Consider the following 19,835-nt stretch of genomic DNA (forward strand, 5'->3'; position numbering starts at 1 on the left):
TAATCACCCAGACCGCCAGCAAACACAAAGTTAATTATGGCAGCAACCAAAAATGCCATAATAACCGGGTATTACGGCGGTTCTTGAAAACCGCCGTAATGTCAATGCCGTTTTAAACTCTTTTTTTTGTAGTGCATGCTTATTACTAAAACCAACTTAATAGAATAGAGGTAGACCACAGAATTCAAAACAAGAGACATTCATGATTGCCATTAAGTCTACTGGGAGTAAATGAGAAGGAAAGGAACTTTACAACCTTTGTAGCTCATCTTCGCCCTTGTTGTTCCTTCCTGCAAACTTCCTCCCTCCAATCACCATCTTAGAATAAGTGCTTTACCGGCAAGCAACAAGTAGGTGCAATGGTGTTAAGATTGTGATTCAACCATGAATGTCAAAAAAAGAGAAACAAGCTATGAGTAATGCATAAAATTAAGCAAGCTTGGTTAAAAATGACACTACAGGCCTACGAAGCAAAGGCATTATGATTGTACAAACAAGTGGTGTTGCTGGATACATTGCATAGAAAAATAAGTGGCACACCAAACTTAGTGTGATACTTTCTCTTGGAATTGATGCAAGTATCCAGAAAGATTGAAAACAGATTGTTGCAGGGTAACACCAAACTTAGAATGTGATCATATGCCAATCTTATTTGAAAAGAAGCTAAGTAAAAGGAACTGCTGTATTAATAACAAAAATCACCAAGAGCAAGACACGAACAGGGGCTTCTTGGTGAGGCATTAACACAAATAGTTGCAGAGTATAGAAAACAAAGAACAAAGATAATTACATGAACAAACCAAAAGAAAAGAAAATGTCTAATCTAGGTAATCAACCAACCGGTAATTTGTTAATCACAATTAATCCCCGGCAACGGCGCCATAAACTTGATGCACGGAAACTTGTCTCTCAACAAATCTCCCTTCGGCAAGTATACCGAATTGTCGTCATGTAATAACTCACAAATGAGTGAGGTCGAATCCCACAGAGATTAACAGATTAAGCAATCAATAGTTGATTGATTATCCAAGTCAGACGATCCAGATTTAAGTGATAAGCAGCAGGAATTGTAAATTGACAAAAAAGAAAGGAAAAGCAATAAAGTACAAAAAAGTAAAATGGCAAGAAAAATAAATGTAAGAACTAAAAATAAAATGAACATTGGGATCAAGAGATATTGCAATCCTCCGGATCAAGTTCATTCTCATCTCTTCCTCAATCAATGCATTCATTGATCTCCTTGGCAATCTTAAGTGATTGGATCCTAATTCCATGGCAATCCAATCTCTCTAAGCTTGAACAATTTCCCAATTCTTTGATTTAATTGCTCATGGGAAGAGATGAAGTTTGGTCACTGATTATACCACACACATTCATAGATCAAAGTATTGGTAGGATTAAATGTCACAATATCCATCCAAACCCCAACCTAATCCAATGTGAGAGAGCATTTCTAGCATGATTTCCTCATTCCTCTTCCAAGGTTAAGAGGAAGTCTAAGTTTGAGCAATTTCTCTTCCGAGACAGTTACCCAATTGGATGAAGATCGAAAACTCTCTAGTAAAATCAAGAGAAAAGAAAGAAGAAGAAGAAGAATAAGAACTACAATTTATCCATTGAATCACAATAGAGCTCTCTAACCCAATGAAAATAGTTAGTTGTTCGTTGCTCTACCAAAATAGAAAAGAAAGAAAGTGCAGAAAAGTAAAGATGAAGATTAAAACCAAAAATAAAACTTCAAATTTCATAAATGAAAATTAGAACTAAAACGAAACTACTCCTAAGGAAGAAAAGAAGAGAAAAGGAAGAAGAGTGGTTGAGGGGAGGGGTCCGAAGACCCACTTCCCTTGGAGTGTGCCAAATCACAGAAGTTCGAATCGGTCTTTACTCTCTCCCCCTTCCTTCAATTCTCCATTCCAGGATGCATTCAATGTAGAAACTAAGGCTTTTTATAGGCTCTCCTAAATTACAAAATGAAATAAAATTAAAAGTAAATTACAATGAAATGAAAATTAACTATTTTAGATGCTTCTTGTGGCCTTGATTGGTTGACAGTTGTGGGATTGCTTGCTTGAGCTTTGAAGTGGACTTGAGAGAGAAGTGAATAAAGTTGAGGTCCAGGTGGTAATCGTTAGCGTTACCGTTAGCCATACCAACGCTACAAGTGTGGCGTTAGTGCTGAAGTTATTGTGGCTAACGTTACACTTGCTATCCAGTTGGTGTTTTTGGGGCTTAAAAGATGCCTATTGTTTGTGCTCCCATTTCATGCCCATTATTGATCATTATATATTTTTGGAAAGTTCTGAATGTCAGCTTTCTAACGCAACTGAAATCACCTCAATTGGACCTCTGTAACTCAAGTTATGCTCCTTTGAAGGGGACAAGGTCGCTGGCATAGTCGCTGGCATTATTGGCAAAAGTGAGTGCCAATAACATTAGCGTTCAGTAGATTAATATTGCCAGGTTCTGGAGCTCAAACTTGATGTCCACCCCATACTATTATATATTGTTGAAAATCCCTGGATGTCTTCTTTCTAACGCTTTTGGAAGCGCATCATTTAGAGCTCTACAACTCGAGTTACACTTCTTGGAAGGTGAAGAGGTCGGTTGGCCTTACTACAGGTTGATACCATGTTCATCTTTGCACTTTCGGGGCAGGTTTTCTCCTTCAAATTTAGTGTCCACCATGTAGTGCCATATATGCTTGGAAAGCTCTGAATCCTACTTTCCATTGCCACTAGAATCACCTCATTTGGAGCTTTGTGGCTCAAGTTATTTATATTTGAAGAAGGCATGGTCAGACTACCGGGTGAGATTTTTCCCACGTTAGTGTCCACGTTAGTGTAACTAACGTGGCCCTTAATGTAGGCCTTCTTTGCTTCACAAACGTTAGTGGCGTTCACTTTTTCCACTAACATTCACAGCCGCATCCTTTCTTCCACGTTAATGCCCACGTTAGTGGCACTAACGTGGGTCTTCCTTTGCTTCGCTAGTGTTATTGGCGCTTACTTTTCCCAATAACGCTGCTCCTTCTTCAAAGTTAATGCCATTAACGTTCCCACTAACGTTCCAAACTTTCCTTCCTTCTACGTTAGTGCCCACGTTAGTAGCACTAACGTAGCCACTAACGTGGCTCTTTTCTGCTTCTTTTGGCCTGAAATCAAACAAATAAAGTGCATCAAGGTGACATACAAGATGATCTTTATATATTAAGTGTGCTAATAATACCCAAAATCAAAACTTCACTTAGTGTGATCTATTTTTTCATATTTACCCTGTATATTAACTAAAATTCACCTATGCTTGAGATTTTGTTTCATGAAGAGATTTTTCATGCTATTACTCATTTATTGGCAAAATTTGTATGAAAACTAAACAAAAATCTACTGAAATAACTACTAAAAATAGGTAATGATGCACACGTATCACAAAACCAAACTTAAATCTTGCTTGTCCCCAAGCAAGGAATGAATTATTCACAAAGGATACTTTTTATTGGAGTGTGCTGAAGAATTTCTTATGATGCCTTGGTGAGTGAAGTGATTAAGTGATAATGAAGGCCAACTCCAATTATATGCTTATGCAAGGGTTCCAGTGTTCATTAGTCCTTATATCTTGGAAGTCTTAGATCTTTGGAGTGTCATCGGATGGTATTATGGAGTCCTCTTTATAGATTATCACTTTGAAGCAGTATTTATTTGTCTTGGCCTCGACTCTAGGTGTCATGCCTCAAAGCGGCCCTTTATGATAAGTTTTCAATCAATACTCCCAACCCAGTTGGGTTAAGGTATTAGGTGATGAAGCACCCCTTAGGATTTACTTTCTCAGGCCTCTTTCTTTGACACAATTTCACCACAAGCATGTAACTAGGACAATAACGCTTTGAATTTTTGTATCTTTCTTTTTCGTCCTAGTAATTGATGCTCAGAGCCTTGGGCTTACTCCTTGTTTTTCTTTTTTCTTTTGTTTTCTTTCGTTTACTGCTTCTTGGATCAATAGGTTTTTGAGAATTTCCATAACACTTCTCCAAATTTCAATTCCTATCAATGAGCTCCCATGCAAGTTTTCACAAACATGTAACCTCAATACACAATCATACAATCAATCCATTTCTCTTAATCTTTAGCTTGCCTCAAAATTGATAAAATTCCTCAACACTTTCTTTTCAAAAGAATGATTTCTTCGATGCATTTTTAAGTATAATGGGTGCAAGCAGATTAAAGATGAAGGTGCAATGATAAGCAGTGAACCATGCTTATTACTAAAAGCAACTTAACAGAATAGAGGTAGACCACAGAATTCAAAACAAGAGACATTCATGATTGCCATTAAGTCTACTGGGAGTAAATGAGAAGGAAAGGAACTTTACAACCTTTGTAGCTCATCTTCGCCCTTGTTGTCCCTTCCTGCAAACTTCCTCCCTCCAATCACCATCTTAGAATAAGTGCTTTGCCGGCAAGCAACAAGTAGGAGCAGTGGTGTTGAGATTGTGATTCAACCATGAATGTCAAAAAAAGAGAAACAAGCTATGAGTAATGTATAAAATTAAGCAAGCTTGGTTAAAAATGACACTACAGGCCTACGAAGCAAAGGCATTATGATTGTACAAACAAGTGGTGTTGCTGGATACATTGCATAGAAAAATAAGTGGCACACCAAACTTAATGTGACACTTTCTCTTGGAATTGATGCAAGTATCTAGAAAGATTGAAAACAGATTGTTGCAGGGTAACACCAAACTTAGAATGTGATCATATGCCAATTTTATTTGAAAAGAAGCTAAGTAAAAGGAACTGTCGTATTAATAACAAAATCACCAAGAGCCAGAGCTGTCACGAACAAGGGCTTCTTGGTGAGGCATTAACACAAACAGTTGTAGAGCATAGAAAACAAAGAACAAAAATAATTACATGAACAAACCAAAACAAAAGAAAATGTCTAATCTAGGTAATCAACCAACCGTTAGTTTGTTAATCACAATTAATCCCTGGCAACGGCGCCATAAACTTCATGCACGAAAACTTGTCTCTCAACAAATCTCCTTTCGGCAAGTATAACGAATTCTCATCAAGTAATTACTCACAAAAGAGTGAGGTCGAATCCCATAGAGATTAACAGATTAAGCAATCAATAGTTGATTGATTATCCTAGTCAGACGATCCAGATTTAAGTGATAAGTAGCAGGAATTGTAAATTGACAGAAAAGAAAGGAAAAGCAATAAAGTGCAGAAAAGTAAAATGGCAAGGAAAATAAATGTAAGAACTAAAAATAAAATGAACATTGGGATCAAGAGATATTACAATCCTCTGGATCAAGTTCATTCTCATCTCTTCCTCAATCAATGCATTCATTGATCTCCTTGGCAATCTTAAGTAATTGGATCCCAATTCCTTGGCAATCCAATCTCTCTAAGCTTGAACAATTTTCCAGTTCCTTGATTTAATTGCTCATGGGAAGAGATGAAGTTTGGTAACTGATTATACCACACACATTCATAGATCAATGTATTGGTAGGATTAAATGTCACAATATCCATCAAACCCCCAACCTAATCCAATGTGAGAGAGCATTTCTAGCATGATTTCCTCATTCCTCTTCCAAGGTTAAGAGGAAATCCAAGTTTGAGCAATTTCTCTTCCGAGACAATTACCCAATTGGATGAAGATCAAAAACTCTCTAGTAAAATAAAAAAAAAGAAAGAAGAAGAAGAATAAGAACTACAATTGATCCATTGAATCACAATAGAGCTCTCTAACCCAATGAAAAGAGTTAGTTGTTCGTTGCTCTACCAAAATAGAAAAGAAAGAAAGTGCAGAAAAGTAAAGATGAAGATTAAAACTAAAACGAAACTACTCCTAAGGAAGAAAAGAAGAGAAAAGGAAGAAGAGTGGTTGAGGGGAGGGGTCCGAAGACCCACTCTCCTTGGAGTGTGCCAATTCACAGAAGTTCGAATCGGTCTTCAATCTCTCCCCCTTCCTTCAATTTTCCGTTCCAGGATGCATTCAATGTAGAAACTAAGGCCTTTCTATAGGCTCTCCTAAATTATAAAATGAAATGAAATTAAAAGTAAATTACAATAAAACAAAAATTAACTATTCTAGATGCTTCTTATGGCCTTGATTGGTTGATAATTGTGGGCTTGCTTGCTTGAGCTTTGAAGTGGACTTGAGAGAGAAGTGAATAAAGTTGAGGTCCAGGTGGTAATCGTTAGTGTTACCGTTATCCATACCAACACTACAAGTGTGGCGTTAGTGCTGAAGTTATTGTGGCTAACGTTACACTTGCTATCCAGTTGGTATTTTTGGGGCTTAAAAGATGCCTATTGTTTGTGCTCCAATTTCATGCCCACTACAGTTTATTATATATCGTTGGAAAGCTCTCAATTCCAGCTTTCTAATGCAACTAAAATCACCTCAATTGGAACTCTGTAACTCAAGTTATGCTCCTTTGAAGGGGACAGGGTCGCTGGCATAGTCGCTGGCGTTATTGGCAAAAGTGAGTGCCAATAACGTTAGCGTTCAATGGATTAATATTGCCAGGTTCGGGAGCTCAAACTTGATGTCCACCCCATACTATTATATATTGTTGAAAATCCCTAGATGTCTACTTTCCAACGCCTTTGGAAGCGCATCATTTAGAGCTCTACAACTCGAGTTACACTTCTTGGAAGGTGAAGAGGTTGGTTGGCCTTACTACAGGTTGATACCATGTTCATCTTTGCACTTTCGGGGTAGGTTTTTTCCCTCAAATTTAGTTTCCACCATGTAGTTCCATATATGCTTGGAATGCTCTAGAATCCTACTTTCCATTGCCACTAGAATCACCTCATTTGGAGTTTTGTGGCTCAAGTTATTCTTGTTTGAAGAAGGCATGGTCAGGCTGCCGGGTGAGATTTTGCCCATGTTAGTATCCACGTTAGTGTAACTAACGTGGCCCTTAACATAGGCCTTCTTTGCTTCACAAACGTTAGTGGCGTTCACTTTTTCCACTAACTTTCACAGCTACATCCTTTCTTCCACATTAATGCCCACGTTAGTGCCACTAACGTGGGTCTTCCTTTGCTTCGCTAGTGTTATTGGCGCTTACTTTTGCCAATAACGCTGCTCCTTCTTCAAAGTTAATGCCGTTAACGTTCCTACTAACGTTCCAAACTTTTCTTCCTTCCACGTTAGTGCCCACGTTAGTAGCACTAACGTAGCCACTAACGTGGCTCTTTTCTGCTTCTTTTGGCCTGAAATCAAACAAACAAAGTGCATCAAGGTAACATACAAGATGATCTTTATATACTAAGTGTGTTAATAATACCCAAAATCAAAACTTCACTTAGTGTGAAAACTTCATGAAGAGATTTTTCATGCTATTACTCATTTATTGGCAAAATTTGTATGAAAACTAAACAAAAATCTACTGAAATAACTACTAAAAATAGTCAATGATGCATGCGCATCATCTGCCAATTTCAACCACTGCTGAGTTTGACAACTCAAGTATTACCAATTATTTAACCAAAGTCAAAAGGAAGAAAATATCTAAATTAAATTAAAAGTATCCATATAAATAAAGCAAAACAAAGTCAAATCTGAAATACCTCAAAATATATTAAATATAAAACCAATCTAAACAATAAGAGTTCATAAACCAATTTGAGAAAATAAATAAAAAGAATATTAAACCTATGATTGAAAAAGATGAAATCTTAATCCTAATATAGATCCTAATCCTAATCCTAAGCGAGAGGAGAGAACCTCTCTTTCTAAAAACTACATCTAAACCTAAGATTATGTGAATGAAAAGTATGTTGTATGATGAATGGATGCATTCCCCCACTTTATAGCCTCTAATATATGTATTTTAGACCAAAAACTGGGTCAAAAATAGACCATAAATCACCCCCAGTGTATTCTGGTATGTACAGATTGCGGGAAAGTGACGCGGAAGCGTCGTCCACGCGTTTGTGTGGATTGCGTTTCTGCCAGGTCACGCGTCCGCGTGATCCACGCGTTCACGTTACTTGGTTTTGGGGCAGCTATAGAAAATTATACATCGTTGTGAAGCCCTGGATGTTAGCTTTCCAACGTAACTGAAACCGTGTCATTTGGACCTCTGTAGCTCAAGTTATGATCGATTTAGTACCAAGAGGTCAGGCTGGGCAGCTTTAGCAGTTCCTTCAGTTTCTTGTATTCCTTCCACTTTTGCATGCTTCATTTCCATCCTCTAAGCCATTCCTGCCCTATAATCATTGAAAACACTTAACACACATATCAAGGCATCGAATGGTAATAAGAGAGGATTAAAATTAGCTAAATTAAGATCAAAGAAATATGTTTTCAATCATAGCACAAAATCAGGAATGAAAACGTAAAACATGTGAATTGTATGAATAAGTGTGGAAAGACTTGATAAAAACCACTCAATTGAGCACAAGATAAATCATGAAATAGTGGTTTATCAATGATCATTAGAAGAGAGTGTATAAATAGCTTAGGATTTAAGTTTTGAGAGAGCTTTTCTTTTCAGATTTTTCTTACTGGACTTCAGTAGAGAGCTCTCTTTTAATTTTTCCTTTTTGAATTTGAGTTTTGGATTGGGATTGAAGGAATTCTGTTTCATCCTTGATCTAAAACTTCTCTTTGTTCTTCTTCTGCATAATCCTAGTGAATTAAGAATTGAATCTGAGTTTTCATTTACTGCTTCCATCTTTCTTTCTTCTGCAAATTATTTTCTGCTGAATCAAGGAAGGGGTTGAGAGCTAGACTTGTTTTCTAGTCTCTTTGATCCCCTGAGATCTTCAGCTTCATTTGGCAATTAAGCTGAGTTTCATTTCTATTTTTCTTCTTCAAGTAATTTTACTTTTCTATTTGAGATTTGCTACAATTTCCTTTTGCTGCAAGTTAAAATTCAATTTACATTGAGTTTACTTTTGATCTTTGGTTCCCATTGCTTTCTGTTCTCATTGTTTTCAATTTACTTTCATGCAATTTAATTCTCCTTGTTCCCCTGCACTTTACATTTGATGCTTGTTGTGAGCTTGATTTACATATCCTGCAACTTTACATTTACTGCAATTTTGCTTCTCTGTTTATATTGCTCCCAATTTACTTTCCTGCAATTTAAGCTTGCTGCAAGAGTTTTGAGTTCTGATCTATTGTTCTCTTTAATTTCCAGCACCCAAGCACCCTTTTACATTTCATGCAATTTACATTTCTTGTCATTTAAGATTCTATCAATTTACATTTCTTGCTCTTTAAGATTTTGCTCATTTACTTTCTGCAGCTTTTAATTCACTGCCATTTACTTTCTGTTGGCTACATTCCATCAAATTTCACTTCAATGCTAGCTTGACTAAACTAATCACCCACTAAAGTTGCTTGATCCATCAATCCTCGTGGGATCGACCTCACTCTAGGTGAGTTTTACTCTAGATCAAGCATTTTCTTTGTTTTTGTTCTCTATTTTAAGTTGATAGCAAGGTGTTTGAGCTATTGCCTCACTAAGAAATTCTTTCTCTGTGACATGAATTTCAATTTTCATTGATGTTGCATTTTACAAAATACAAATGGAGTTTAACTCATCTTATGGTCAAACAAAATTTTATGGGATATTACCCACCATCATCAATCTCTAATGGTAGCTGGAAATATCACCAAGAAAATATAAATTCTAAGCACTCCAATCCATGGAGATTTGCTTCAGAGACACAAGATGAGCAAGAAAACCATATGGGATATTTTCCTCCACCACAAAATGATGCAAGTCATGATTCTAATGGTGGCTGAAAAGGGAATTCTAATGCTCCATATGATATTCATCCAAAGATATCATCACTTGACCATGCTTCAACAGAAAGCCCCTTGCAAAACTCACCACCCACACAAACTTCCATGAACCACTCAAGGATCTTAAAGCTTGAGTCCATGCTCAAAAGATATGAGGAGAAGACAACGAAAGTTTGGAAAGCTCAATTGTTGAGTGCAAAGAAGAAAGAGGAAAAGCAAGATGAGGAAGCCTCTATGTCAAGTGAAATTTCAATAGAAAAGGAGGTTGTGGAGGTGTTTGAACCTATGGCTTCATATTCACAGAAGCTAATTGAGGTGATAGAGGAACTTGAAACTTCACTCCCAAAAGACTTAATGGAAGATCATGTAAAATAAGAGGAGGAAGCCAAACAAGGAAATTCACACTCAATTAAAGCAGAAAATTACAGCAAGGAAGAGCCCACTAAACCATTAATTCAAAAAGCTCTTGATGAAGAGAACACTTCAACAATCACACAACCACCAAGACTTGGATTCAAGGAAGTGAAGGCAACTAGCAAGAGCACCAATTCTGTCCCTAATCCAGCAAGCAAGCTCAATCAAGCTATTTACAAAATGAAGCTTGCTGAGGAAAGGCCAAGACAAGGGACACTAGCTGAATCTTCTCCCCTTTTGAGGTCATTCCTCTTAACAAACTGGAAGAAGAGGAAGAAAGTGAACAACATATCAACCGTAGGTATAATTTCACTTCTCTGCTTTGTTTTCATTCTTTGCTTTATTTAAATTCAATAAATTGGCATATGGTTACATTCTAAGTTTGGTGTTGCCTTGCAACAAATTGTTTTCAATCTTTTTGGATGATTGCATCAAATCAAAAATAAAAGTGACACACCAAGATTCTAAGTTTGGTGTGCCACTTATTTTTTATGCAATTCATTCAAGCAACACTACTTGTCTGCATAATCATAATGCCTCTGCAGTTTTATTTTTCTCTTTTAATTTGACACTTTTTCATTCTACTTGCTTTAGTCATTTTTCTGTTTTTAAATGCTTTCATTTAGTTTGCTTATTAACTGTTTTTGTTAATACATTACCAAGAGATCCTTATTCATGACAAATTCTTTGCTTGGTGATTGTATTTAACATACAACAGTTTCATTTAGTCTTATCTCAAATAAAATTGACATGTGATTACATTCTAAGTTTGGTGTTGCTATGCAACAAAATTTGCTTCCAATCTTTACTAGATACTTGCATTAATTTCAAGTGAAAGTGTCACACTAATTTTGGTGTGCCACTTATCTTTTATGCAATGTATTGTGCTCACCTTCTAAAGTTTGCAATCACAATGTCTCTGTCTCTTGTGCCTTGATTTTTATCTTTAATTTTGCTTGCTTAGAACACATGTACCACTAACATTTCATTGTGTAAGACTTTCATGATCCATCTTAGTCCCATAGCCATTGTTCTAATTGTTGCTTGAGGATGAGCAATCATTCTGAGTTTGGCAAGGGAAAGGGAAGAATGGGAGGAAAATGACAACAATAGAGAAGATGAACTACAAGGTTGTAAAGTTCCTTTTCCTCTCATTTGTTTCCAGTACTCTAAATTGCATGATTGTCTTTATCTCTCTGTTTGCACGTGTGTATGAATAAGCATAGTTTGATTACTGATTTCTAACATGCTGCTGTGACATTATAACTACCAACTCGAGTTTTGTGAATTCAAAGCAGTAAAGTATCATGATCATAAACAAACAAGGCATTAAAGAAGAACTTAGCATGTGCATACAAGTTTTGGAAAGCTAGTATGATTAATTGTTGCTCAATTGCATTGGATTTTATTTAATTGAAGTTTTCATCTAGTACATTTTGTGAAATCTTTTGAAATCATGAAAACCTTGAAGGAAGTAAATGCAAATAAGGCAAGAAAAGAAAAAGGGAAAGAATGAGAAAGCTGAAGGCTCTGAGTACCAATGACAATATGTTAAGTACTTGTGGTTTTATGTATCAAGCAAAAAGCTTGAAAACAAAACACTTAGAGTTAATGTTAGGCTCAAAGTGAAAATGCACTCCCTCAAATCTCAAGGCTCTGAGCATCAATGATTAGAGAGTCAAGAAAAGAAACAAATGAGCTTAATAAAGTTGTAATACCCGGTCTAACCGAAATTAATTAAATAATAAGTTAAATAGGAGCGAATATGGTTGGAAGATTTGGCAATTGGAATTTGATAATTTAAATATGATATTTGGATTCAGTGAATTTTTTCGAGTCGGAAAACATAGTTTTCTGCGTAAAAGCACGTAGTGGAATTTTGACCGGCAGTACCGGCTGAGATCTGTCTGGTACTACAGCTGAGGAAATTGATTATGAGTAAATGAGATTAAGAAATGAGGAATTATAATTAGGGAAGGTAGAAATATTTAAAGTGCGATTTAGAGCGCTAATCTTAAAGGTTTTGGCCCAAAATTAGGCCAACAGACAAAAATAAGTGAACCAGGCCTAAGTGGGCCCAAGACCCAACCTATATAAACATTAGTTATGAGCATTTCACCTCATTTTACCCCAAAGAGAAGGGTTGGGGCGCTGAAATTGAGAAGAGAGAAGAGAAGAGAGAAAACCTAACTCTCTTTGATCTTCAAACCACCATAACTTGAGCTACGGAGCTCCGATTGACGAGCTGTTTACGGCCACGCGTCGCTCTTCTCATCCTCTACTATTCTATCTAAGTTTTGTGGTGAGTATTTCATTCATCTTTGCCCAGTTTTCGAAATTCTCCACTGTTATACGTTTTTGGGTAGTTAGTGTTGAAATCTTGTGATTTTGGGTGTTTAGGGATACTCCAACATGGATTCTAAGTGGGTTCTATCCCTACTTCATATGGGCTGAGGTAAGAAGTGCTCAAACCCTTGTGATTTGTCATTTTTATGAGCCCTAGGTTGATGTATGTATGTGATATTGGTTATGTTAGTGTATTTGGTGATGTTGGTGCACAATTGAGAGATTGGTATTGCTTGAGGAGCTTTGGTGAGGCTTGGAGCTAAGTTTGGTGAAGACTTCCATAGAAGAGGCTCAATTGGTTTGGCTACAAGAGGTACGGTTTAAGTTTCATTTAAGTACCGTGTGTTGTGATGAGAATTCCTAGGCTAGATGCCCCTAGGATTAAGTTTGGATTGTGTAAATGGTTGGTGCTAATATGCATAGTTGGTATGTAATGTGAATTAATGATTGGGTTGAGAATTTTGTAGCCTTGTATGTTTGGTGTATTGAGAATTTGATGTACTGGGTAATGAGTATTGATTTGTGGTTTATGCATTTAAATTGTGAAATTGGGCCGGAGGCCGTGAATTTTGGGCCAGAGGCCGGAAGAAGGTAAGAAAGGTAAGTGATGTGTGCATTGTATGATGACACAAGTGATTGGATGAATTTACGATAATGAATATATGAATGATTGGGTTGGTTATTGAATAATAAGGTTTGAGGAGTTGAAGTGTGAAATTTGGTAAATTTGGGTGAAATTATATAGATGAGGTATGTTTGGTTTTGGTTGAGATATATTATGTGGTCATATATGTGATTATGACTATTGATGCCTTGATGGTATGATGATGCATTAGAGATATGTATGTTGTGATATATGCTTGAGGAATGATTAAGGTTGATTTGTGGGTGAAACCACGTGATAGTGAGTATGATATTGATTATGTATAATGATGGTTGATTGGAAATAGTGTTGTTGAAATTTGGCATGAGGAAGAGTATATGATATGTAAATGTGTTTGAGTTTGAGAAAGTGTCAATGTGTGAGTTGAGGAGGCTTGATGTTGATTTTAGTATATTTTGATTGATTTGAAAGAAAGGGACGAAATTGGCATGTTTTGGTTGATTTTGAAAAGAGTTGAAAATAGCTTGTTTTGAAAATGGCACCTTGTGGTTTTGTATGAAAACATGGTTTTTGGGCATACTTTGACGGGACATAACTTGGACTGCGGACTTCCATTTTGTGCCAAACTTGTTTAAAAATGAAATTGGATCCGGGATGTCCATTTTAAAAATTATTTAGCAGAACTACCCTACGCGCGTAGGCGCACTTGGCGCGTGCGCGCTGTTCTTCCAGAAAGCACCATCGACGCGTGTGCGTGGTGTGCGCGGACGCGTCGATGCGCTGCACCATATGCCCAGCTATTTTCCAGAGAGTTGTGCCAGAGTTGTGCCAGTTTTGTGCCTGGGCGCAAGAGCACCCACGCGTACGCGTGGCTGACGCTTGCGCGCCGTTTGGATATTTTTCAACCCGCGCATTCGCGCGTATGACGCTTGCGCGTCGATGAGTTTTTGGCCATCCGCGCGTGCGCATGGAGTGCGCGTACGCGTGGCCCTATTTTCATGCCAAAGTTGATTTTTGAGTTTCAAAAGCCAAATATCTTACTTATAAGCCTCCGATCTCACCCCTTATGTATTAAATCATTATGATATGCCTAGCAATGAGAAAGGAGCTAGGGGATGTGGTAACTTGCGAGTGAAGCAAGGGAAAAGGTTATGATCAATGATGATCAAAGATGATTATATGAGATATGGAGGATGACGGTGGAAGTACCGTGTATGCCATGAGTCGAAGGGCTATATTTATTGATCAATGGCCGGTTCTTGATTGAACCATAAGCCGAATGGCTGAGTTATTGCCAGGTTACGGCAATGCCATTATTGTTTATGGCTGAGTATAATGCATATATGATAAATGAATGATTGTGTTAAATGGATAATAATGAAAAATGCTGAAATATGATGTGTGACCCCGGGTAGTAGGCAATGGCGTTGTCCACTTGCTCCGGGTATGAGACGGGAAAGGATGTTTATGATAAATGAGTTTAATTGTGGAGTTTTGAATACATGTGTATTTGTGATACCTGGGTAGTAGTAAGGTGGTGGTTCGTCCCGCTTGCTCCAGGTTAATGTTTGAGATTTGATAACAGTGATGATTGCTTCTAAACTGAACGAATGTATATTTTGAGACCCTGGGTAGTAGCAAGGGTTGTGGTTCGTCCCACTTGCTCCAGGACAGAGATTGAGACCCTGGGTAGTAGCAAGGGTTGTGGTTCATCCCACTTGCTCCAGGTCAGAGATTGTGACGCCTGGGTAGTAGCGGTAGTAGTGGTGAATCCACTCGCTCCAGGTTGAGCTTTTAAACACCCACCTGGGTAGTAGCCGCAGTAGTGGTTGTTCCACTGGCTCTGGGTTGAGCGGGTAGTAGCAATGGGGTTGTAGCTCAAACCTACTTGCTCCGCGAGGGGTGTTTCTGTCCATGGTTAGCTACCAGGACGTGTCGGGTTGGCTATATAACCGACAGATGATATCATCAGCCATAGGGCAGGCATTCATCATTTGCATATGTTTGTATTGTTTGGGTTTGCCATTTGTTTTGGATTTCTACATCATATATGCCATGTTACCTGACTATATGCTACTTGTTCTACTTGTACCATATTTGTGTATTACTTGCTTGTATTGCTTGTGTTTGTACAACTGAGAGGCCCCTCATGTTGGTGTCGGTGGGTGTGAGGGCTGTTCTTGATGGGATGAATTGATGATGCGATTGCATGATGATGATGATTATTGAATGAGATAACTGGAGCTCCCTGGGTAGACGCAGTGATGTGGTTTCACTAGCTCCAGGAGAGTGTATGATGTATTGATATAGAATTGCTGAGGTAGAACAACTGGTAATGGTTTTGCTTATAATTCTGAGTCTGATTCGTGGAAGAGTCAGCGAGTTGGGAAACATGTGAAACATGAATTAGATTTAGCACTCCCTTATGACAGTTGCCTATTCATGGATTAGCGAGAACCTAAGATGAATAATTGGTGAAGAAGCTTAGGATGATTAGTGAGTTTTATTGCAGTGCATTGTATTTATTTGGCACTTTTACCGTACTGGGAACCCATGGGCCCGGGGTTCTCATTCCGTATATATCTCTTGTTTTTCAGATACAGGTCCAGGTGCTCAGAAGTGAGTTGTGGGTCGTCTGAGAGACGGCGAAGATCTTTATTTTCTCTACTTTGTGTTTTGCTTAGAATCTCTCCACCTTTATTTTGGAAAGGTTATATTATGTATTGAACTTTTTGAATTTTCCCATAGAGGCTCTCATGTTTCCTTCGGGAGAGATTAGGACATACTGTTGTCAAGTACTTTCATACTGTACCCTAGCCGGCCTAAACTTCGCGGGTCGCGACTAGTGGCTATTTACTTATGTTATATATATCTATCTGTTATCTATCTCTTAATCTCCTCTACGCCTTGTCCGTATATCGTTTTCGGCTTCACGGTTTATCTTTTGTTGTCGAAACGTGAGTGATACGTCTTCGCGATTTTTATTTCTACTCTTTTCAGGCTTCTCGATTAATACTCCTTTCAAAATTACTTATATTTATTTATTAAAAATCCTCCTGAGAGTCATACCACCGTAATATCATTGACTTATGACTCGAGCATAAGGATTTGAATATTAGGGTGTTACATTATGGTATCAGAGCAGTTCGTCCTCGTGAGCCTGAGGGATGGAACTGCTTATGCTTCAATGCATACTCTGAGTCTGTGCCTGTGCTAGTTAGGGTATCTAACCGATACATCTAGCATGAAGTCCATGAGTGTACCTTTGGTACTTTGAAGCACTATACTTCCGATATTGAGACTGATCAACTTGATATCGATTGTTTGGTGTCTATAGGAACCAGATGGCACCTCGTGGGCCCGGTCAGGGACGTGAAAGAGGTCGTACTAATACGCAGGAACCGGAAATCAACCCGAATAACCCAGTAAACCTTATAGCGGCGTTGGAGATTATGGCTGCTGCTATGCAGGCCACTGCGAAGGCTCTTGGGCAACAGATAAACAATAATGACAATGGCGGAAGGGAAGCTCAGGGCCCGATGACACTGGCAACCTTCTTAAAGGTTAATCCACCTAAGTTCAAGGGAACCACCAATCCGACTGAAGCTGATACTTGGCTTCAGGCCATGGAGCGAGCACTACAAGCGCAGTTGGTGCCTGAAGAGCAGTGTGTTGAATTTGCTACCTATCTACTCACGGGAGAAGCATCGCATTGGTGGCAAGGGGCTCGACATCTCCTGCAACAGGGGGATGATCTTATCACTTGGGATGCCTTCCAGGTGGAATTCTATAAGAAGTATTTTCCAAATTCCGCCAGGACAGCCAAGGAATTAGAGTTACTGCAGCTGAAGCAAGGTGCTATGTCCGTATCTGAGTATACAGACAAATTTGAGGAGCTATTCAGGTTTTTCTGCATGTGTCAAGGAGCTCCGGGAGACTTCGAGGGATGGAAATGCATTAAGTATGAAGAAGGCTTCAGAGCGACATCTTAAGTTCAGTGGGACCAATGGAGATCCGAACTTTTCAGAGTTGGTGAATAAGAGCAGAATTGTTGAAGAGTGTGTGAAAAGGAGGGTTGCAGAGAAAGGAAGTCATAGAGAGCACAACCAAAGATTCACACCAAGGGGTCGAGAGTTTAAAGAGAGAGGATACGTACAACACTTTCCTCAAGGACAGACTAACTTTGCGACGAGTGAGGAGTCCCAAAGGAATGGTACGGAAAAACGGGCAGCGACTGTTTCTGATGTTTCGAGCTGTCAAAGATGTGGGAGTCATCACCCAAATAGGCCGTGCCGATTGGGGTTAGGTGTATGTTACAAGTGCGGGTTACCAGGGCATGTATCAAGAAATTGCCAACAAGGAGAGAGTCAGGATGCGGGCCGATTACGACAGTAAGATTGAGGTAATTGCAATAATCAGGCTTAAAGGATAGTGTATGATTTTATAATACCGCCTGTACAGTAAAAACTGGGAATGTTGAGTTTAATATTAGACTGAGGAGCAAACCGGATGGTTCGAGTAAGGATTTGCCTTAATACAAATGGATAAATGCCTGTGATGTAAACAATTTTTTTTGTTGAAGATGATGTGTTGTGTTTGTTATGTAGTTGGTTGATTTCTGGATTTTTGGTCAAACGGATTGAACCTGTGACTTTTAGTTCCTTTGATTTAAATAGATAAGGAATGGTCCTAGATGAGGGATTTGGAAACGTTGATTTGAAATGCCAGTTATGCTAAGTTGTGGTTGAGTACTTGAGGAAGTAAGTGATAGAGCTCGTACTAGACGAGAGATCAGAATAAAGCAGCAGAAGCTTGCGGAAGCAGTAACACAGGATAGCTACGAATAGGAGCTGTGAAAGTTTACTATAATATCTTAAGTTCGAATACTAGAAGGGGTAAGTGGGTTACTGCAAGTAATGATCCCCAATAGTTGGAATTGATTGCGGCTGCGAGCTTTGATGGTTCTAAAGCGGATGAGGAAATTATCATTGATGCATAATTGGATTTAGATGATGATAGAGTGCAAGTTGTTGTGTTTGAGAGATGAGTACCATGATGTTTGGTCATAGTGACCTTGGAATTAGATTGAGATCTATAATGATTGGTTTTGAAAGACGAATGTGAGAACCATTAAATTGAAATGCTGATGCGGTACTGAGATTGGTTTGAGGGAACCCGTGACGGGTGGTAAACTCTAATTTTTGGGGAGGTACTATTGAAAAGTTTTTCCCAAGAATTTGAAAGAGCGTCGGTTATGGTTTTGAGGATGATTTTTTTTTATATGAGTAACTTTAACAAAAGAGATGTGTCTCGAATGCTTTTATAGATTATTAAAGGAAAGCGGATTCTTATGATTTTGTTAAATTGTTATTTCAAACTCATTTGCTTTCTAGAAATGAAAGGGGTTTTTGATTGATGAGTTAGAGACTTTATAACAGCAAGTCATGTAGAAATTCGAGGGTTTGAGAATAAGAAAGTAAGTTAGGAGGTTATGCTTGGAGTTGAGCTGTGATTAGTGGTAATTGGCTTGGCAGAGAGAGAGGATAGTGATGGAGTATCATTAAGCTGTGGTGATGATCTTTGATTGATTATGATGTGGGACATTAACGACGATGGTAATATTATTGATGACATGATTTGAGATTTAATAGGGTGTGAGTTGATGAGACGATAAAAGTAAGGAACGAGGCTATTGGTCAGCGTTGGACGAATGACCAAGAACCTCGGACATAGAGAAATCAGAGCGCGGCAATGGAAGCGCGCAGAGTAAAAGGACCTTGGAACTGTTATGCGTTGGATACAGAGGCAGACTACACTCGCAGTGACGGATGGAATTTTCGAGGGCAAAAATTTCTGTTAGGGGGGTAGAATGTAATACCCGGTCTAACCGAAATTAATTAAATAATAAGTTAAATAGGAGAGAATATGGTTGGAAGATTTGGCAATTGGAATTTGATAATTTAAATATGATATTTGGATTCAGTGAATTTTTCCGAGTCGGAAAACATAGTTTTCTGCGTAAAAGCACGTAGTGGAATTTTGACCGGCAGTACCGGCTGAGATCTGTCTGGTACTACAGCTGAGGAAATTGATTATGAGTAAATGAGATTAAGAAATGAGGAATTATAATTAGGGAAGGTAGAAATATTTAAAGTGCGATTTAGAGCGCTAATCTTAAAGGTTTTGGCCCAAAATTGGGCCAACAGACAAAAATAAGTGAACCGGGCCTAAGTGGGCCCAAGACCCAACCTATATAAACATTAGTTATGAGCATTTCAGCTCATTTTACCCCAAAGAGAAGGGTTGGGGCGCTGAAATTGAGAAGGGAGAAGAGAAGAGAGAAAACCTAACTCTCTTTGATCTTCAAACCACCATAACTTGAGCTACGGAGCTCCGATTGACGAGCCGTTTACGGCCACGCGTCGCTCTTCTCATTCTCTACAATTCTATCTAAGTTTTGTGGTGAGTATTCCATTCATCTTTGCCCAGTTTTCGAAATTCTCCACTGTTATACGTTTTTGGGTAGTTAGTGTTGAAATCTTGTGATTTTGGGTGTTTAGGGATACTCCAACATGGATTCTAAGTGGGTTCTATCCCTACTTCATATGGGCTGAGGTAAGAAGTGCTCAAACCCTTGTGATTTGTCATTTTTATGAGCCCTAGGTTGATGTATGTATGTGATATTGGTTATGTT

This window comes from Arachis ipaensis, chromosome B5 (assembly GCF_059453495.1).
Source record: "Arachis ipaensis isolate K30076 ecotype BB chromosome B5, ASM5945349v1, whole genome shotgun sequence".
NCBI classification, from domain to species: Eukaryota; Viridiplantae; Streptophyta; class Magnoliopsida; order Fabales; family Fabaceae; genus Arachis; species Arachis ipaensis.